The sequence below is a fragment of the Periplaneta americana genome, chromosome 4 (assembly GCF_040183065.1).
Source record: "Periplaneta americana isolate PAMFEO1 chromosome 4, P.americana_PAMFEO1_priV1, whole genome shotgun sequence".
Lineage (NCBI taxonomy): Eukaryota > Metazoa > Arthropoda > Insecta > Blattodea > Blattidae > Periplaneta > Periplaneta americana.
In genome coordinates this window covers 97,435,722-97,446,399 of record NC_091120.1, presented here as the reverse complement: position 1 = coordinate 97,446,399, position 10,678 = coordinate 97,435,722, and positions in this window count along the sequence as shown.

The window sequence follows — 10,678 nt, the reverse complement described above, 5'->3', positions numbered from 1 at the left end:
TCAGCCCAGCGGCTGGGCTAATTCAGAGTCATAATGTGACAACGCTGCATAACTAACAGGCATGCAACGTATGATGTATTATGTTTTGGGTAAGGCACGAGTTAGCAGAGTGGTGTGAGTGTGGTCGTCTAAGCTTGGCGAGAATAGTAGCTTCTATACCATACATGGGCACAATTTTCGGTTACGTGAGGCACTCGATTTGAAATAGTTTGTTTACTAGGAGAGGAGACTGCAGAGTTGGATGGAAAATATAAACTGCTGTGACCTGCGTCACCTTATCGTAATCGCTAAGGCGGTCAGTGGCGAATTATTAGGAAAGCGCTTGGTTAACGTGAGATACTCGAAAACTTTTATTCAATCTGGAAAATTAATTCGGCAGCTTTAATCATAAACCTCTTTACTATTTCTCCATCATTGAATTGATTTAAATCACAGGCGAGAAATTGCGTAACTAGCCAATAATATTCCATCATGTTGTCTACGTTTATTTTCTTGAATATTCTGGCGTTTATCAAGATTGCTTAGTAGATTTTCACGTTCGCGACCAAAAATAATTTCAGAAAATCATATTTCGTTTTCTACGCACATTTGATATTTTTCTTTTCATAAATTTCTTTTGGAAATAATACGTAGAAACGACAGTTAATTCCTCGTATCTTTTAATGCAGCGTGTTTAAGGTATAATGTCGTATTTAGTATACTATGCAAATGTTAATATCATACATTTTCTTCGGAATAGTACGAAAAATAACATTTAATTTGTCTTACCTTCTAATTCAGCATGTTCTTTATGACATAAGGACTAATGTCGTTGTATATTAAATTTATTAATGCCTAATAGGATTTTCGAGCATAACCTTCTAAACAGCAAAATAACTCTTCCTCCCATTTCTCATGAAATAATCGTTTTCTAACGCATACACACTGCTTTGATAATGCCATTATGCCACCACTGATATTGCTTATGAAACTGATATAGAATCTGCCCACGCCTAGGAGCTATGTGAGGGAGGAAAGGGGTCTGTGAGGATGATGTCACTCAGAGCGATAATCTATGTGAAGGTCAGTGAGGCAGAAATTCTCAATTGAGGCACGATGCCCAAGTATGTTCTATACTAATGGCTAACGAAATTGATGTCTGAACAGTTAAGTTTTGTTATTACGCAGGCGCGGTATGCGTCTCTTTCCTTATTTTCCATTACTTTCTCAATCTAACAGTCCACATCGCCACAGTTTTATGTGGCATGTATGTATGAATGTAGAAATGAAATGATCATTTTGGTCACTAAACTGAAGTAGGCTAAGTTCATATCGTATAAGTTTGCTACGGAACTTAGGCTCTTAGATCTGTTCTTTCTTTTTTACAATGATTTATGAAATTTTAAAATGTTGATGAATGTCCCTCAGCCGCTTTTTCGAGCGTGCAACATTTACGCGAAATTTATAACGATCTACAACAGTGATCGGCAAAGATTACGTCATATAAAATGCAGCCCGCAATACACGGATACCAAAACTGCTTTAACATTGAATGAACAAGAGGAGGGACATCATGCCTTACCCCTCTGTCCTGTTTGTGTATTAAGGGGTTGATACGTGAATCACGAAATGCCAATCACTGATTTACCAACATGCATGTTCAGCGTTGGCACTTATGTACAACAATGACGTAGAATATCTTTTAAGCGTGCGCCTGTATGCGATTCTGAAATTGTACGTCACTTTTGCACCTGATTTAAACGGTAGAAATGTCCGCACTGGAAATGCCTGACCTACAAGAAGCCTACAATGTCTTGGTTAAGATCCAGATTTCTGGGTAGTATGTTGTTATGGAAATTTCCATAGTTTTGTGAAACTTGATGCATATGTTACGTTAAAGGAAATTAATATTGTGGAATACGAAAAAGACTGCAGAAAGATTTGTAATGCTCTAATCCAAATGATATACACATAAGCTTAGCATTGTTTAGAAAGATCTCAACTTCTTTGGCTTAATAGAGCGTTTATAAATGAAAATGCATTCTTACTGGTAATCTGTGTAATTATTTCCACGTTTCTTCATGTCGTTAATAATTATTACGGCAATGACAACTCCATAGATTGCAATTATTCCAGCCATAATGACGGGAAGTATCGACTTCATGATGAGATCGGGTTTTGTCGGCGAAATGGCTGAAATTGCTGCTGCAGATTTAGCAGTTCCATAAGCTGCACCAAATCCTAGAAGAGTCATAAATATATATTATTTACATGATACAGTTTATAACAATTATTTACATAAAGACTAAAAACATAAACTCTATTCACATTATAATGAGAAAATTTAACATGATTTCAGGTTAAAAGTCTTAAAGATGATTAGTAATTTGTACCGTAGAACAGAGTAAACTTGACCACTTCTCACATATATTACAATTTACACGTTCAGAATGATCATAAAAATGAGATGAATACAGTGCTTAGATGCATGAATATGCAGGTGCAGATTTTAACAGCTTATTCCTTAGAGAAAGTACAGTAAATTCTAATACTATTTTAGTCCCAATTGAATACTTTCTCAGAAAAAAAAAACTTTCCCCTAAATTTTAACACCATTTTACTCGATAAGTATTATCTTACGATTCTGATTTTTACTTATCATTAGGAAAACTGATAAGGAATAATTGATCCCTTTGCAATTGTTCAGTAAAATGGGCGGTTTTCTTGCAAATTAAATAAAAAAATTAATACATGTCGTTCCTCTGATTGAGGTTCTGGCTGATATGTACAGATACGGAAATAAAATTTGGAGCTCCCTTATTGTATGTTTCGCTTACAACAAATTGCGCATGTGCAGTAATCAAGTTTATTCACTATCATCGTGTGCAATTCGGAGACTCCTTTGAACGCGCACTTAACAGATTTACGACTTCCTACACTAATCCCTTTGACCATCCCATTCACGTGGATATGAAGAGAGTCTGTGAATTTTTTTAAACGAGGGTTGTGATTGGTTAATAACAGGCGAAAACAAGTAAGGAAGATTTAATGACAACCAATTAGTAGGGGGCAATAGAAGGTATGTTGGCAAAGTCCTTGGTGTGAAACTGCATTCCATGATATAAAATGAATTATACTTGTGGACAGTCGTGTGAAATTGTTGCCTACATACAGGTAGACTCCTATCAAGACTCGCTCCAAATTTAATTCCGTATCTGTACGTCTATTTTCAGGCAGTACGTCTCACTTGACGATATGTGTCAGAGGAAGAACAATTGTTTGTATATATCTGAAGTCTGATTAGTGTATATGTAGGTACTCGGCGATGTATGCAATGGATAGGAAAAGTAACTGACCACCCTACCCCATTATCTTCTGGCCTAGTTGCCTCATAAGTTTTGCCTTCTTGGTGTCACTTGTGGGGTTCAGACCTGTCTTCGGACAGTTGACCAAACAAATAATACAAATCGTTATTTCCTGCCAATAAGTCTGACAACCCTACAGGAGTGACTGAGGGAGGGAACTCTGCTATTCAGACCGAGTGCGTGTGTGCTTGCCACTCGCCATGTGGGAATGGTAAGTTTGGCAACTCAACCGTTGTTACCATAGCAACAGGCCAAAGAGTTTGTAATACTTACTAGAGACACATTCCAGTGAGTGGCAGGCAAGAAAAATGTCACAAATTGAATCGGCTAGCATCCGCCATTAAAGGGAGTGTTTACGGCGCAAAATTCGAAAACAGTACTACAATACATTGATGTAGCCTGGTGATAGACACTGTTTTAAACATCTTTTACAAATGATGAGTCGTGATGAAATAAACATGAATGACAGAGGAGCGCTGTATTTATTAAAGTATTATAATTGTTCATCTTTGGCGATATTATAAAAAATAAATTAAATCACCCATATACACTCGGGACAATTATGTGAAATATTGAATAATGGCAATGTCAGCATTAATTTTCAGTATTACTATTATTGTTTTAAGGACATACCAATAGATATTTACTGTAATATTTAAAAAATGATCTATATTTCAGTCCTTTCATGCAAAGGAAGAGGAAGGTATATGGTGCTTAGGAAATATTTAGTGGTGAAATATGAGATCATAAAAATTCTGGAAACAGATTTAAAACATGAGAATAAATTTTATCATAAAACAATCTATTCATTGTGTAGTTGATGACCACCAAGTTAGAGGTCAGTACAGACTTTTTAATACAATTGAATCGGTTATTGTTGAAAGGAACTAAGTCCACTTTTTAAGTCTTGAGATAATCGAAAAAAAACTGATTTGTGAATAATCTATCGAAGATTATCCACAAAACAGTTTTTTTCGATTACCGTATCTCAAAACTTAAAAAAGTGGACTTAGTTCCTTTCAACAATAACCGATTCAATTAGTAGCTGTAATAGTAGGCCTAGGAGTAGTGGTAAAAGTAGGCCTAGGAGTAGTGGTAATATTAGGCCTAGGAGTAGTGGTAAAAGTAGGCCTAGGAGTAGTGGTAATAATAGACCTAGTAGTAGTGGTAATAGGCCTAGTAGTAATGGTAATAGGAGGCCTAGTTTCGGTAGCAACTTATTAGTAGGCCTAGTAGTAGTGGTAATAGTAGGACTAGTGGTAGTGGTAATGGTAGGCCTAGTAGTAGTGGTAATATTAGGTCTAGTAGTAGTGGTAATAATAGATCTAGTAGTAGTGGTAATAGTAGGCTAGTAGTAGTGGTAATAGTAGGCCTAGTAGTAGTGGTAATAGTAGGCCTAGTAGTAGTGATAATAGTAAGCCTAGTAGTAGTGGTAATAGTAGGTGTAGTAGTACTGGTAGTAGTAGGTCTAGTTTTTGTGGTAATAGTAGGTCTAGTTTTGTGGCAATAGTAGGCCTAGTAGTAGTGGTAATAGTAGGTCTAGTAGTAGTGGTAATAATAGACCTAGTAGTATGGGTAATAGTAGGCCTAGTAGCAGGGCTAATAGTAGGCCTAGTAGCAGTGGTAATAGTAGGCCTAATTGTAGTGGTAATAGTAGGTGTAGTAGTAGTGGTAGTAGTAGGTCTAGTTTTTGTGGTAATAGTAGGTCTAGTTTTTGTGGCAATAGGCCTAGTAGTAATGGTAATAGTAGGCCTAGTTTTTGTGGTAATGGTAGGCCTAGTAGTAGTGGTAATAGTAGGCCTAGTTTTGGTGGTATTAGTAGGCTTAGTATTAGTGGTAATAGTAGGCCTAGTTTTTGTGGTAATGGTAGGCCTAGTTTTGGTGGTATTAGTAGGCCTAGTAGTAGTGAGACCTAGTTAGTAGTAGTGGTAATAATAGACCTAATAGTAGTGGTAATAGTAGGCCTAGTAGTAGTAGTCATAGTAGACGTAGTAGTAGTGGTAATAATAGGCCTAACTAGGCCATCAGCTATATTTTCACTAATTTCTTTGCATTTAATACAACCAAAAACTAGAAGTACATACTGTACAATACGGAAATTACATTATTAATTTATTTATTGTGAAACAAAACAGTTTTAGACAGATATAGTCCGAGGATTTTCTTATGCACTCTGCTATTACAATCCACTGTAATATGATGGCACCTAACCCTTACAGACATTATTGAAACCAACCTTATAAACCTGATTAATGTGTTTCTGGAAAAACTTTATCCAAGAAATATTCCGACATTCTGTAAACACATTCAAAAGAGGAACTGCATTTGGAACATTCTTTCAAATATTAAGATATGCATGCTTTCCTGAGCATCCTGCAATAGTGGCTATGTTCGAACAATTATTTACGGCGCAGTATTTCACCATTTTCTTATTATTTCCCTTCAAGTGTACTTATATTTATTCGTACTCCTCAATAAGCATGAACTGCTCGCACTCCCGGCGAAAGCATCAACTCCCTTTAATGGCGGCCGAACAGCGGTTCAATTTTGTACGCGAAACTAGCGCCGTTGGTGTCTCTAGTTATATATTACAAACTCTTTGCAACAGGCCTACCACGCTATGTGAAATTCAGTTGTTTTTCCGATCGCAACGCTCCTGTCATGTCCTATCTTAAAAAAATAATAATAATAAAGTGTAGACTGTGATCGTACCATGCTTGCTCCAAGATCAACATGATACGGAATTACTATCCCCTGCAAACTTCAGGAGACCGGAAGTGGTGACAGCACTTACATAAAAAAATAAAATAAAGAAGAAGAGCCCTCCGACTTTAAAGAACACGAGCGAGGATAGCATACCTACTGGTGGACACAGATTTCTTTGTTAGGGAGCTATTGCTGAATAACGACCTAGCAAACACAATGAGGCCCAATCAGCCGTAGACCCAGATTTCTACCTATACTTATTTTTTTGAAAGATGGGACATGACAGTTAAGCAGCGGAGCTTGGAACTACAGTGCTATGTTGCCAATATGGACTACCATGCTGCCAGCTGATGGAAGCTAGTATTGACGTTAAGATGGCTGACGTTAAAACATTCATTGACAAATGACGTGAAGGTAAGAAAACAATACGAAAATCGACAGAGAATCATAGACGAAACGTACCAATGCTAACATTGTGTGCACAATGAATGTCGCCAAGAGAACTATTAATCACTTGTCACATGGAAACGATAAGTTTGGCAACTCAACCGTTGTTACCATAGCAACAGGCCTACCACGCTATGTGACATTCAGTTGTTTTTCCGACTGCAACACTCCTGTCATGTCCCATCTTAAAAAAAAAAAAAAAAAAAGTATAATGCCCACTATGGAAACAGACGAATGGATGTTATGTTTTATTTAACTATGCTCACAACTGCCGAGGTTATATCAGCATTGCCGGTGTGCCAGAATTTTGTCCCACAGGAGTTCTTTTACATGCCAGTAAGTCTATTGACATGAGCCTGTCGCATTTAATCACATTTAAATTCCATCACCCTGGCCCGGGATCGAACCCGCAACCTCGGGCATAGAAGGCCAGTGCTATACCAACCAGGCTGACTACGAATGAAAGAAGCCACATTTCAAAACGTGGTACAGATTCACAAGGACTGCAGCCCACAGGTTCCACTACAGGATCTGCGGGCAATGAGGGTTTCACCAGTCTTAAGGCACTCCGGACAGCTGAAAATGTTGAATTTGTCAATTTTTTGTTTTTCGTAGATTCGTGTTCTTTGAAATCTCCTCTTTTGAATGATATATGATACATGTGTGTTTTCTTATTCCAAATAGTTTTAATAATCGTTTAAACAAAACATGACGTGGGCGTGGCTGTCTGATTTTTGACATTTCACGGATTTGAACTGACATATTTGTATAGCCCGCTCATGCAGGGATTCTTTGAGAAATTTTGTGTTATGGCTAACTTGGTAGCCAGTCTGCTTGTAGATGTCTCTGCTGTCTTCATTTTCTGTTCCTCTTTATTTGTTTTGAATTTTGATCATATGATTTGAAGCAGGTTTTGTAGGGATAACTCTGAAATTTTACTGGATATTGTGTGTGTTTAGTATTTATATTATTAGGAGTAATTTATTAAACATGGGAAGAAACGAATACAAAGTTTTTAAAAAGAGAAAAAAATGTGGGCGAAACAAAAAGTGGAAGTGTTGTAGTGCCAGTAGGTGAAACAACTTCACGTGTAAACAAAAACAATGAAGATTGTGAAGTGAACAGTTCACACAAAAAATTAAAAAAATGCAGAAAAGTATCATAATAATTTATTAGCTCAATGTTCCGAAAATGAAATAATATTTAATTTGAACATATTACATCATATTTTTCTGAACTATACATGTTGTAATCAGTGTGGTAAAGGAAGGTTAGAACTAAAAACAAAAAAACACGTTGGACTAGCTGCTGAAATGGAACTCAAGTGTACAATGTGTGAATTCAATAAGTTATTTTTGTAGTTCTCCTGTGTCTGAAAGGGAAGGTGATGCACGGATAAACTCCAGTACACGGACTGCACCCTTTCCCTCTTACTTCAAAATTCGAACCTTGTGCACATAAAATAAATTATTGGCACTGAAAAGTGCCTTTTCGTAAATATAATGATGCACATTCGATAAACTCAGACAAATCTGCTCATTTTAGTATTTTAAGATATAATTTGGTAGGTGCAGTCCGTGTTCTAAAATTTTCCCGGATTAGTGGAAAATCAGGGAAAATTGGTAAGGGACCAGTAGCAGGTAATGTCCTCTGTGGGATATTGAATTTACCTCCTCCAGCAAAATTTTCAAAATATAATGTTGAAATTGGGGATACAGTTGAGGATGTTGCTATGGAATCAATGAAGCAAGCAACTCAAGAAGTGGTGGGAGAAAATAACAATGTTCGAGACCTGTCAGTTGCTTTCGATGGTACCTGGCAAAAGAGAGGCCACACTTCCTTGAATGGGATAGTTAGCTGTACCAGTATAGACAATGGTAAAATATTAGATATTGCAATCATGTCTAAACACTGCAGATGCCCTAATAAAACTAAAAATGATCACTTGCAAGACTGCCAGGCCAATTACAGTGGAAGCAGTGGAGAAATGGAAGTGGCTGGAGTTGTAAAATTATTCCACCGTTCTGAAACATGTAGTACGGTAAGGTATGTTCATTATTTGGGTGATGGAGATTCAAAAGCATACAAAACTGTAAATGAATTTGAAACCTTATGGTGAAAATGTATCTGTCACAAAACTAGAATGCATAGGACATGTGCAGAAGCGGATTGGTACCAGACTTCGGAGACTGAAAATGACATGTAAAGGGAAAAAATTAGCTGATGGAAAGGGTTTGGATGGAAGAAATCGACTGACAGAAGCAGTGATTGATAAAATACAAAATTATTATGGTTTAGCTATAAGGCAGAATACCCATAGTGTTGAGGCAATGAAAACTGTAGTGTAGTGTATATTATTTCACATGTCTTCGATTGACGAAAGTCCAAATCATGGACTATTCCCTAAAGGAGGTGACTCTTGGTGTAAGTACCAAAAAGCTAAGGAATCTGGACAGCCTTTCAGTCACAAAAACAGTTTACCTTATACAATAGTAGAAGAAATCAAACCAATATTCAGAGATCTCACAAATATTGAGCTTTTGAAAAAATGCCTCCACGGTCGGACGCAGAATCCAAATGAGTGCATTAACAGTATCATATGGGCAAGACTACCAAAGACAGTGTTTGTTTCAATCAGTACACTTCACTTTGGAGTGTATGATGCTGTAATTACTTTCAATGATGGCAACATGTCTAGGTGTAAAGTATTACAGCGCTTGTTGAAAACCGTCGGTCTTTATACAGTGAAAGCCATGTACAAGATGGACAAAGAAAGACTCAGAGCTGCTGATAAGTATGCAAAGGACATTGAAATGAAAGCTAGACAACACAGATCTGCAAAAAGGAAACTAGTGGAGGATCTGGAAGAGGATGCTGACAACCCATCTTATGGACCAGGAATGTATTGAGAAACTTCAGCGGTCATTTCCCGTAAGTTTTATTTTTTTCTATAAACTGTACTCAGATTCTACTGGTCAAAATGAGTTCAAATTTTCAAGGATTATTAATCATGAACATGTCAGTAATTTAACACGAGCTTTTTGTGATTTTCAAATTTTTATGATTTATAGCTAAAAATATGATGAAAAATGTTGTTCACACGCACACTGAAGAGAGAAAATAATTAATATACTATATGACATAAATTGAAAAGATCATGTTAAATTGCCCACAAGCGCCCCAAGAACAAGTCCACAAAATTTCATAGTTCTACTCCGAGTAAATCCTGAGAAAAAGTACACTTTAAATCAGTAATTTAACATTGGTAAGATAGAGCGTGCCGGAGTGCCTTAAATGCAATGTACATGCACTCTATGTGGACAGCACTACCGACAGTACCACATAGTTACTTACCTGCCAAGCAAAAGCAAACTCTCTTAAAGTTCTATGTGAATGATGAAAACTTTGAAAGATGTATTATTGAAACTATGTACACAGTATGTTTAATAAAATCTATATAATAATACTGGAATGCATAATTCTGAAGATTGTATATTAGTTTCCTAAGTTGTAAGTTAACATTATAGCGACAGTGGAGTGGTGGGAGGGCGCTCACTGGCCTGAACCCCTCCCCCTTTATTTTCAAGAAATATTTTTAAATAATATTAGATTTAAAGTATGGAGAAACAATGCACCATTGGTGTTGCGAGTGCTACACTGAAGGAAAAATATTGTTTTACTGTTTTTACTGCCAATGACCAATATTTAGAATAATAAATCCTTTATATTTCTGCTGACAAATTGTTTTAAAGTGACAGATGATTGTCAAAGACAATTCTCAACACAACTAGATTAAGTAGTATGGGAGAAGAGTTCAGGGCAGAAGATATCAGATGATAGACAACATTAAGATACATGGATCATATGAGGAGACAAAGAGGAAGGCAGAAAGTAGGAAAGACTGGAGAATGCTGGGTTTGCAGTGAAAGATCTGCCCTTGGGCAGAACACTATAAATGAATGCATTTATTTAAAATTGATGTCTCTTGATACACTCTACAACAAATTGTTTTTGGTTTATAACAATTTTACAACTTTTGTAGAGTCTAACTTGATTTTAAATTTCATTGTATTAAACAATTAACAATTATTATTGTCTTTTAAATGTATTATAACCTCCTGAGTCTTGAGACATTTGTTGTTTTATCTTTAAAGTTCAATATAATTCTACACTCCAAAAAA